Source organism: Pogona vitticeps, chromosome 1 (assembly GCF_051106095.1).
Source record: "Pogona vitticeps strain Pit_001003342236 chromosome 1, PviZW2.1, whole genome shotgun sequence".
Taxonomy (NCBI): domain Eukaryota; kingdom Metazoa; phylum Chordata; class Lepidosauria; order Squamata; family Agamidae; genus Pogona; species Pogona vitticeps.
In genome coordinates, this window is record NC_135783.1 from 51,999,111 (window position 1) to 52,011,207 (window position 12,097).

At 43.8% G+C, this 12,097-nt stretch overlaps 1 pseudogene; it reads right to left on the reverse strand.

Moving 5' to 3' along the window:
- Positions 1-3,798: 3,798 nt before the first annotated feature.
- On the reverse strand, positions 3,799-3,953 carry LOC144586200 (U1 spliceosomal RNA; annotated as a pseudogene).
- Between the last annotated feature and the right edge of the window lie 8,144 nt (positions 3,954-12,097).

Sequence of the window (12,097 nt, forward strand, 5' to 3'; positions counted from 1 at the left end):
GAATAGAGAATCTACCACAGGGTTGCAAGGTAAGTAGCATCCAATTCCTGGAAATTTTAGGGCTAAAGTTTGAGATTGGAGGTAAAGAACTGTGATGGCACAGAAATAGGTCCACAATAGTGGGTGAGGGAAAGATTAGGAGAGGAGAACAGAACCAACTGATTTTAGAAATCTAGGTAAATGAATGCAGATTCCAAGTAAAGCCCAGGTAACTAGATATTCTGGCAAGCCAGACCAAGGAAATAAACACTTGTGGCAGATGGCCAAGAAGTAAAATACTTGGAATTGCATGCACATAGTCTTACATACAGCATACATGACATGGGAGGAGTTTTCTGGTCCTACCCATGGGGAGTGACTACTTTTTATATTTTATTGGTCTGCTTTCATTTGATTTGATTTTCTACCATTGATGCCAGGGTTTGTACTATCTGCTTAGCTTCCAAATGGGATGATGAGCCCACACAAGCACAAGTACTGACTGGCCAACTTCCCAGTTCTCTCCCTTCAATCCTGGCTTCTTCGTGTGCCAACATGCTGTAAGCCCAACATGCAAGCACATCCATACTGAGCTGGTAAGCTCAGGCAAAAACTGGCACTGGTGAGTGTGGAGCACCCAGACCTTAAAGCAACCTTGCACACAAAAATCAAACATTCACCTCTTCCAGCAGTGCTCACTCTGTAGTTAGGCACCCTTCAGTCTCGAAAGACTATGGTAATGTGCTCTAGTGTGGCTGAGGAGGCCGATTCAAGAGTGACAATCCCTTCCACACTGAAGACAAATACAATCTGTCCCCTGTCCAGCATCCTGATTTTGCTGCTTTTGTGACTTCCTGTTTGCCTCAGCCTGCTGGACAAGGATGTCTTCAAACTGGGAGAGGCCGTGATGCAACGCCTACCTCCAGGCTGAACGCTCAGATGTTGAGGTTTCCTATATGTTGAGGTCCATTCCTAAGGCCTTCAGATCCTGCTTGCAGATGTCCTTGTATCACAGCTGTGCTCTCCTTCTGGGGCGATTTCCCTGCACTAATTCTCCATACAGGAGATCCTTTGGAATCTAACCATCAGCCATTCTCACGACGTGTCCAAGCCAATGTAGACGTCACTGTTTCAGTAAAGCATATATGCTAAAAAATCCAGCTCGTTCTAGGACTACTCTATTTGGAACTTTGTCCTGCCAGGTGATACCAAAAATGTAGAATACATAGCAAAACCCTGTGATTTCAACCATTGTATTGAGTCCTCATAATCACTCTGTTCAAACACCAATAATTGGTGTTGGTTGTGTGCTGTCCTCTGTTGGTTGTGTGCTGTCCTCTGAAGATGCCGGACACAGAGACTGGTGAAACATTAGGAAGAACAACCTTCAGAACACAGCCAAAGAGCCCGAAAAACCCACAACAACCATTAGATCCCAGCCGTGAAAGCCTTTGCAAATTTATTTACTCTCTCTTATCCTAGTGTCATAAGTAAAAAGGGAAACTGGTCTAGGACCAGCATCAGTAGCAACAGCATCTTGTTTCTTAGGATGATGCCAGTATGGAGCACCACACAGAGTACCAGATTATGATTCAAGTTACTTCATTCAAATCCATGATGATCCCTGGAAACTCCTTTGGAGGGTGACAATGGTAAACAACTCTTTAAAGATCTCAGATGCCTTGAAATATTTATTAGATTGCTATAAGTCAAAAGTTTCTTGATAGCACATCAAAACATCAATCTAACCAAAAATGTAACTCACCAAAGCTGGAGTCTAATCAAGTGATGGCAAGCAGTGTACAGGTATATCCGTTTGGACTGTATCTCCCAGAATTCCACAGGCAGCTATGCCACCTCAATAATTCCCAGAGTCATAGTCCAAAAATACTAATCTGCATACCTCCATCCTTGTTGAGTGTCAAATGAATTGAATGTGAGAGATCCTTACACTACCTCTTTTTGCTTGTGCAGCATTTCCTTTTTTGAATTCCCACCCCAAAGCGGCACCAGCTTTGCTCTAGAATTAAAAATAACTCCCTAATCAATTTGAATCAGCTCAAAAGAAGTTGTTCTGGCTCCTATTAAGAGCAAGACAGATTGTAGCTCACCTATGAAAAGAATATGCCTTAACATCAAGAGGGAAGGTATCCAAATGAGACATCTACTAGTTCATCCTCTGCCTCAGGCTAGCTCTCTTATTCGTTTTAAATCTATGTAACAATGTCTAGGTCCACACATATGGATGAAAAATTATTTGGGGAGATGTATAGAAGTGGGGATTTAAAATTTTAACAGATTAACAACTCCTCCAAAATTATAGTGTTTTATTCTTCCAGCAAGAAAAGAAGGATTAGACGTTTTAACTGTTGTGACTTAGTATTTGGTCTCTTTTATGTGACACAATGGAGTTTGATTGTACATATCCATCTATGTTAGGAAGCCAAGAGTGGTACATAATCAGCCAATGTCAATATCCCAAATCATGAAGTGAGCCACCCACCCACACACCTACTGCTGTAAATATGTTTTTCTGTCTGGGTGATGTTAATCTGTTATTTGATGAGTATAACTAGAAATAACAGGATACAGCAGGGAGGATACTGTGGGAGTTGATATTTCATCCCTCTTCGAGGTTTATGTGAATGTTTGTCATTGCTTCTGACAGCGTTTATATTTTGTTCTCTGCATTATTAGTGTCACAGAAATTCTACAGAATAAAGCCAGATAAAACACATTTTAACAGACAGTGCAGATAAGGCATATAAGGAAACGGATATAGAATGGACCTGGAATTTGTCTTCTACTGGTGAAAAAGATTTGTTCACCGCAGTTGCCTCTACCTGATGGTACGGATCTGACTTTTTCCCCTGCACAACAGCTCATCAAACAGGTGACAATGGAGAAAAGTGGCCATGAAAACAGGCCTCTGCATGAGTCTAACATGGAATCCAAATGATCAATTAATTGTTGATGTACAGTATCTGGCATAAAGTCATAAACTGTAAAAAAAAAAAAAAGGTGCATATTTTGAAAATGTTCAATGTGACCTTTATAAAAAAGCCTATTTCTTTAAAGCTAAGATGGAAGGAAAAATAAGTCAATGAGCAAAATCAAGCATGACAGATTTGCCTCTTCTTAACTTCTAGAAAAAATGAGTAGCTGGGAAAGAAACTGTCTTATAATATGTGATTTACCACCTAGTGTAAATTTTACAAGATCTTACAGAGTACCAAAGATCCAATACCTTATTTTGGTAATATAGCACATGCTATAAATCACAATATACAGTAATTCTCCTAACTTAAAATGATCACAAGAGCAATGTCTTCTACCATGGCATTGCAGCCTCAGGATTCTGCCTTTCCCCTTCTGTTGAGGTGTGATCTCCCATCACCTCAGCATCATTAAGGTGAGGCAATCAATAGACGGGGAGGAGAAAACAGAGCAAGCCAGGGGAGAGGCCTATGGGCTAGAAAGAAACAGGCTTTGCTTCACATGTTACCGTATTTTTTGCTCCATAAGACGCACTTTTTCTCTCCAAAAAGGTGGGAGGGAAAGTACATGCGTCTTATGGAATGAATGCAATAACCCAGGGTTCAGCCACCACCACCCAAAAGGCTCCCACTGCCATGCCAGGAGGCCTCTGAACTGGCAGCAGAGACTGCTTGCTGTTCAGACCTCAGCATTCTGCACTGCTAGCTTTCCAAGATCTGCTCCCTGCAGCTCAACTGGAAAACCAGCAAGGGAAACAGGCCTGTGGCAGCAAGCAATGCAAACAGCCAAAGACCAAAGGGGAAGGAGTGATTCTATAAAAACCAGGGGAAACCAGAAACACAGTCCCCCATTTAGGCAGTTGATTTTCTCACATTTGGGGAAATCACAGGGGTCAGCTCATCTGAAGTGCAATAGATGAGCCTTACCCTGGGAAAACCACTCTTACAAGAATGGTATCTTTCCTGCCAGGTCTGAGTTTGAATAGCCCCTAAGCCTCCTGGCCCTTTCAGTGCCCTGCCCTCAAAAGGCATGGTGACCGCCTGGCTGCACCTCCTGATCAGAACAGGGTTGCACAGCCCCAGTGCTGAAAGAGGCCAGGAGAGCTCCTCAGTGTTTTGGGGTGCCCCACAGGACCCCCATCAGGGGCTAGATGTTCCTCCCACAATCCTCCAGTGCACATATATTAGCATACCTAATATGTGGGGAAGGCAGGGAAAGCAGGGGAAATTGAAACTTTCAGTTAGTGAAGAGGCTGCTTGTCTGCTTCCTTGCTAGTCCAAGCAGTTAGAGAGCTGCTTGTTTTGAGTTAAACCCTGTTTGGATTAAAAGGTGCTCAGTTTGAGTTGAAACCTGCTGATCAGCTGTTAGGTGGGGAAAGGGCAGGAAAGAAGAGCACAAAATGGCTGCCGTCTGCAGGCTGCCTGCTGGCATTTAGCTGTTTGGGGCTCTTTTTTGGCTGTTCTGGGGTCTACCAAGGCACTGTGAAGAGCCAGGCTCAGTCTACAGTACAGTGGACCCTTGACTTACAGACGGCTTGACTTACAGACTTTTTGAGTTACAGACTGTAACAACCCCAGACCTACTGGGATATGCCACAGTTTCACTAAGCTGCCACCAACCATTCCCTGTAAGGAGTCACACAGACCAGGAATGGATTTTTAACAAATAAAAGAACAAGGTTTATTTAAATAACACACAGGGAAAAATAAAATGATCAAGTGAATAGGATACAGTAACGTGGCTTAGTCTCAATCATACATACACCAGTTTGGTTCACACAGAACACCTTTAAATAAAGCACAGACCCTGAACCTATCAGTTCTGGCTACCCATAAAGACACCTGAACCTATCAGGTAGGTACTGACTGACACACAGTAGTACCCTGTCTGACACACAGACTCCCACACCAGCTTCTTCTTCCCAGCTTCTCCAAACTCTTCTAAACTTCTCCACACAGGCTTCACATATATATACAGTACAGCCCCTCCTCCTGATGTCCCGCCTTCCACTCCCCATAGGATGGAACTTTCCCTCCAACCCATGACAGACAGGTAACATCAGTGCTGTATGTAACACCTCCCCTCTTTATAAGTTGTTTTGTAGGGGGAAAGCTAAAGTGCTTTTCTCAAAAAAACAACCTGGATCCAAAACATACAAAAACAGTTATACAATAACATACAATACCATACTTACTCTAGGATAAACATATCAATTAGGCATTTAAACATTTACCATTTACAATACATCAAGTTACCTTTATTCATACAAACCAAGCATGTTTAATAAACAAGTACATTTAACCTTTGGTCACCAAAATATATACATAGTCCATGTTTCTTCGCCGTCTTCATTCTTCAGGTCTTCTTGACAAGGCGTCAGCAACACAGTTCACTGACCCTCTGACCACCTTCACTTCAAAGTCATAGTCTTGCAGGTTTAAAGCCCACCTCATAAGTTTACTATTGTGGGTTTTCATTGTCTTTAACCATTGCAGTGGTGAATGGTCAGTGCACAGAATAAAATGTCTTCCCCAGATGTAAGGCTTGGCCTTCTGGATCGCGTAGACTATGGCCAGGCACTCCTTTTCCACGGTTGCCAAATGTCTCTCACCTTTCTGGAGTTTCCTACTCAGGTAGGACACTGGATGCTGGTCACCATTTTCATCCTCCTGGCAAAGAACTGCTCCTACCCCGCTGTTAGACGCATCGGTGTAGATGATGAACTCCCGGTCGAAGTCTGGAGCACGCAGCACTGGATAGTTGATGAGGGCCTCCTTCAACCTCTGGAACGCCTCCTCACAGTCGCTGGTCCACGGGATGCGGTCATCAGTCTTCTTCCTCGTCAGATCGGTCAGCGGAGTCGCTATCTCGCTAAACCTTGGGATGAACTTTCTGTAGTAGCCCACCAACCCAAGAAATGATTTGACTTTTTTCTTGGTGTTGGGTCTAGGCCAATCACGAACGGCTTCTATCTTGGCCTCTAGGGGTTTGATCACTCCTCCCCCTACTATGTGACCCAAGTATTTTATTTCTGGGCTACCCAGCTGCAATTTGTTCTCTTTGCAGGGCCTAGGCCAAAGCACTTCCTCCCCTGGGTTAAAGTGCCTCTCCCTGCCTTCCTGGTCATCCCAAGCTTTCTTTCTGACCTTTTGAGCTTGCAGGGTCTCTGCTGCTAGCTCTAGGTTTCTCTTTAGGTCATTCCTTAAAGAGTCTATATATGTCACAACGTCTTGTGGGTCATCCTGGGTGATCTGCTCCCAATTTTGTTTGATTAAATCGAGTGACCCTTTCACCCTTCTCCCAAACAAAAGTTCAAACGGACTGAACCCGGTACTGGCTTGTGGCACTGATCGATAAGCAAACAAAAGGGATTGCAGCTTCTGGTCCCAATTGTTTGGATTCTCTGCCAAGTAAGCCCTAATCATGCGCATCAGAGTCCCATTGAACTTCTCCGTTAACCCATTACTTTCAGGGTGATAGGCAGTGGTTTCCTTGTGTTTAATTCCACAGATTTGCCATAACCGTTTCATGAGCTTCGATGTAAACGATGCGCCCAAATCTGTGATTATTTCAGAGGCAAATCCCATCCTGGACATATACCCCACCAAGGCATCTGCCACTGTGTTAGTTTCAATGTTAGTCAAGGGTATGGCTTCAGGGTACCTCGTGGCATGGTCCACAATGGTGAGAATGAACCTGTTCCCCCTCTTTGTGGCCTTGGGCAAAGGTCCCACAATATCCACCCCTATACATTTGAACGGAGTGTCAATCACAGGCAAAGGGCACAACTTTGCTTTGGTCCTGTCACGGTTATTCCCCTGCCTCTGACACACATCACATTGTTTACAGAACTCCTTGATCTGTTTCCCTATTTCAGGCCAGTAAAAATTCTGTGTGATTCTCTGCTGTGTTTTGTTCACCCCTAAGTGCGCAGCAAACATGTCAGAGTGCCCCCTTTGTAAGATCATGGGGCGATACTTTTCAGGTACCACTAGCTGACTTCTGATCCCATCTCCCCCTTTTGAGATATTCCTCAGGGTCTCTCTATATAAAATTCCCTTTTTCTCTCGAAATCTCACTGGGGTTTCAGGTGTTAGCTGGGCGTCTGTCACCTGTTCAAAACACTTTTGGAGAGTGGCGTCTGCCTTTTGCTCTTGGCCAAATCTGCTGTCTGTGGTTAAGGTTTCCACCACAGCTTCGGAACTACCCTCTGCTTCCGTCTCGGGCTCATCAGTACCCCCCTGAACTGTCCCCGTGGTGGCTTGTGAGCGTGTAATCACTAGCACCCGTTTCACATGTTCAGCCAGGTCATTTCCCACGAGCACGGCTGCTGGCAGAGTCGATGAAATCGCTAGCCGCCAAACTCCCCTCCAGCCTTGAAAGTTCACAGGTACCTCCGCTACTGGCAGCGAGATCACCTGTCCCTCAATCCCTGCCACCTTTATGCTCTCATTTGGGATTATATACTCCCTAGGAATAATATCTGGATGGCACAGGGTCACCTGGGAACAAGTATCCCTTAGCCCCCTATACTGATGGTCAAGTATTCCTACGTCCACCCCTGCGGTTTCAAACAACTGTGAATCTGTTCTCACTAGCAAGCAGCGCTTGACCTCCACAAGCGGACCATTTTCCTCAGCCTGATCAGCAGATGTATCTGTTCCAGATTGAGTAGCCATGGCAACAGGCTCCCTCAGTGACAAGGAGCTTTGCTCTTTCTGGACACAGAACACAGCTTTTGGCTTGGTTCCACTCAAATCATGAGGCACAATTCCTTTTAGCTGCTTTAATTTCTCACACTCTGAGATTAGATGGCCCTTTCCTTGACAGAAATAACATTTTCTGCTGTACTTGGAGTCTTTCTCATCTGGTTTTGGTTTTCCCTCCAAAATCTGAGGTCTTTGTGGTTTCATGTCTGAGGGCTTCCCTTCACCATGGGCCCCTCCCCCTTGCTGGTTTCTCCCTGGTCCCTGAGAGTACTTGCTGTAGGTTTCCTTATTTTTACCTATCGATTTCCCCTCACCTAAGGGCTTTCTTATTTGGGAAATAAAATCTGCGATTTCTGCTGCTTCTGCCACAGATTTCGGTTTCCTCTCCCTCACCTGGAACTTCAGTTCCCCATACAGGACTGAATAAAACTGTTCCAGCGCTATCAGGTCTTTAAGCTGCTGGAAGGTCTCTGTCCCCTCCTGAGATAGCCATTTCTCTAGCAGCCTCACCAGTTGGGCCCCCACTTGGGTAAAAGTCTGCTCTGGTTTCTTGGTGAGTGACCTGAATCTTTGCCTCAGCTGTTCCGCATTTATCCCATGTCTGGCAAACACCAGTTTTTTAAACTCAGCGAAATCTTTTAGCAGTTCCTCTGGCATCTCTGCATAGACTTCTGCCAGGCTGCCACTGATTAAAGATCGCATGATGGTCATCTTCTCAGTTTCCCTTACTGAGAAGTCCACAAACGCTCTTTCCACGAGGGAAAAGAACACCTCAGGGCAATCCCCCTTGTGGTACACAGGGAATTTCTTCAGGTCAGTTTTAGACAATAGGCCCCCCTCAGAATCCCTATTGTTATTATTGTTCTGATTCATCAGTTCCAATTTTCTTAACTCAAACGCCATCCTTTCTTTTTCCAGAGCAATTTTCTCTCTCTCCCATCTTTCTTCTCTTTCCATTCTCTCTATTTCAAATTGCCTTTGTTTCTCTCTTTCCTTTTCCTCCATTTCCCTCACCCTCAGTTCATGCTGTTGGGCTAGGAGCATTTTTCTGAGTTCTGGGTTCTGTTCTCCCGTGCTGTCATCCTGCACTGGGTCAAATTCATCCTCAGAACCTTGGTCTACCTGGGGTTCCCTCACTTCACCCATTTCTGCCATTTGGCTTCGAGTCAAGGGCATAATCCCCCCCCCAGAACAGGCTGCTTTCAAAAGTCAAGCCTCAAAATAAAGCAACCACTTTTTTTTTCTCTTTTGCCTCAGAACCAGCCTTCTATAGATTGCTGCTGTTCTTTCAGCACTAACTTGCAACTGTTGCCAGCCAGAGTCTACCCCCCCTCTGCTAGGCCTCTCAGCAGACAAGCTAGATCACTGCTACTTCACTCAGCTTTGCCTCAGCTTTTTTTCCCGCCAAAACAGGTTGCCTCAGAGCTCCCTAATCTAGTCCCCAATCTGAGGTTACACGTTCTTCCACTAGCCTACCTCCCCGTGAGGTAAGCCTAGAAGATTACCTACGCGCTCTCAGATTGTCCCTGACTAGACCCCCCTTGCTCTGGGCACACTTGCCAAGGCTTTGCTGGACCACTGGACAACTGGACCAGTCGTATCCCACACGCTGGACACCAATCAATGTAACAACCCCAGACCTACTGGGATATGCCACAGTTTCACTAAGCTGCCACCAACCATTCCCTGTAAGGAGTCACACAGACCAGGAATGGATTTTTAACAAATAAAAGAACAAGGTTTATTTAAATAACACACAGGGAAAAATAAAATGATCAAGTGAATAGGATACAGTAACGTGGCTTAGTCTCAATCATACATACACCAGTTTGGTTCACACAGAACACCTTTAAATAAAGCACAGACCCTGAACCTATCAGTTCTGGCTACCCATAAAGACACCTGAACCTATCAGGTAGGTACTGACTGACACACAGTAGTACCCTGTCTGACACACAGACTCCCACACCAGCTTCTTCTTCCCAGCTTCTCCAAACTCTTCTAAACTTCTCCACACAGGCTTCACATATATATACAGTACAGCCCCTCCTCCTGATGTCCCGCCTTCCACTCCCCATAGGATGGAACTTTCCCTCCAACCCATGACAGACAGGTAACATCAGTGCTGTATGTAACACAGACTTCTCTGGCCGCAAAATTTAGGTTTGACTTGCAGACTGAGATTTGACTTACAGACCAGAAAAAAACCAAAATGGAACAAAAACGGCCTGTTACAGGATTAATTGGTTTTCAATGCACTGTAGGTCAATGGAGACTTGACTTACAGACTTTTTGACTTGAGAACCGCCTTCCAATATGGATTAAGTTCTCAAGTCAAGACCCCACTGTACCTGGTAAGTGAATTTCTTTTAGGTTTTTTAAAGTTTCTGCCCTTTTTCAATGTATTTCTATGGGAAATTTGGATTCAACTGGCAAACTTTTCAACTAGTTCTGGGCATCTAATAGAGAATGTATTTCCAAAGGGTGTTGCAGCAAGGAAACTAACTGTGTCTCGTGACTTCTAACTGGATTACAGTACCTGCTTCCTGATTTCAGTTACTATAGTTTGTATTCAGTTTTTTTTGGCTGGTCAAGAACATTATTCCTGGCTTTGTGTGTTGTGCCTTGCATGCTATAAACATTCAATTATGTCAGAAAATGGAGATTTGGTCTTATGCTGAGCATGTGCTACTGCTGGTGAATGGGATCAGGTTAAGCTTTGTGTTGCTGTTCTTTTGCATAACCTAAAGTAAATAAGGAAAACCAGTTGTTAAATAGTTTAATTCCACTATTTATCCTCCACACAACTAAAAGGGACCTCTCAATGCAGTGCCCAATCAGACAAACCATTTCTAATTTAATATAGGATTGAGCTGTAGATGGGCAGAGTTGCACAACAATCTCATCTGTCATTTCTATAAGCATGGGGAGGAGGTGGATGAAAGGAAATGTAAAATATAGGTAGCGTGGTATAGGTCTTATCACTGGCTGATAATGGTCTATATGTACTTGAATTAAATTTATGGTACATGAGTACACAAAGCTTTAAGTCTCTCCATTTGTTAATGACAGTGGTAATGGTTCTTAATGCCACTGTTGACTGCTGTTCACTTTACATGGTTCAAATGTTATTCTGTTATAGTGTATTAAATATTTTATTACAGTATTTGGTTCAGAATATATTTTCCCTGTTTAACCCCTCTAAAAATTATGTGCGTCTTAAGATCCGGAGCGTCTTATGGAGCAAAAAATACGGTAAGTTTCCACACTCAGCCTTTCCCAACTTTTCTAACACATTTCTGTGTTTTTTGTTAAAATCTGTCCTAAAATGTTAATTTCTCATTTTACTAAGAGGGTAGATTTTGCAGACTCTCAGTATGCAGTGATGCATAATTCTGGAAAACAGACGTAACATCTGTTTTTATGTCCTGCATCTTTAACATCTAATTAAAATATACACATCCATTTTCTTATTGAAGCAAATTAACTATGACCAACAGACTCTTTCCAGTGTGGTGCCCTCAGCTTGCCCAATCAGCTTCATCCCAGTTCTTCAGATTTCAGGACCAGTCTAGTGGGTGGTCCTTTGCGACATCACAGGTGGGACTATGGATGGTGGGAGACAGGCAACAGTGGAACAGGCTGCTGCCTTCCTGCACTGTATATAGATTTCCCAGTGACTCTCATTGGAAACCAGTTGTTTTACCAAATCCCAACATTTTCCAACTTAGGTTTTTCTAGATTTTTAGACTATATCTCCCATCCTTATTAAACATTGAACATCTTGGCTAGGGCTAATGAAAGTTGTAATCCAAAACATTTGGAAGGACTTCCAGTTGCATGGAACTTTGACCCAGTCCAGTTAAGTTCTTTTTCTGTTTTCAGAACCCCAAAGTTGTGTCCCCATCTGCAAAGTGGAAAACTCATCCAACCTGGAAATAATAAGGCAAGACAGAGAGATGGAGTAAAAGTGCCAAAACTTTATTAATAATACAAGTGGTGCCTCGCTAGACGATGATAATCCGTTCCACTGAAATTGCTGTTTAGCAAAATCATTGTCTAGCAAAAAGCATTTTCCCCATTGGAATGCATTGAAACCTGTTTAATGTGTTCCAATGGGGAAGAATTGTCATTGTCTAGTGAAGATCGGCCATAGGAAAGGCGCTTTGCGAACCGCTGATCAGCTGTTTAAATTGCTGTCTTGCGAAGCTTAGGTCCCGAAAACACCTGTTTTGCGAGCGCGGAGGGAGCTGTCAAAATCGTTGTCTAGTGAAAATCGGTTTGCAAAACAGGGACCAAACATTGTCCAGCGAAATTCCCCCATAGGAATCACTGTTTTGCGAATCACTATAGCGATCACAAAAAGTCAATGTCTAGCGAAAAAACTGTCATGCGGGGTAACTGTCTAGCGA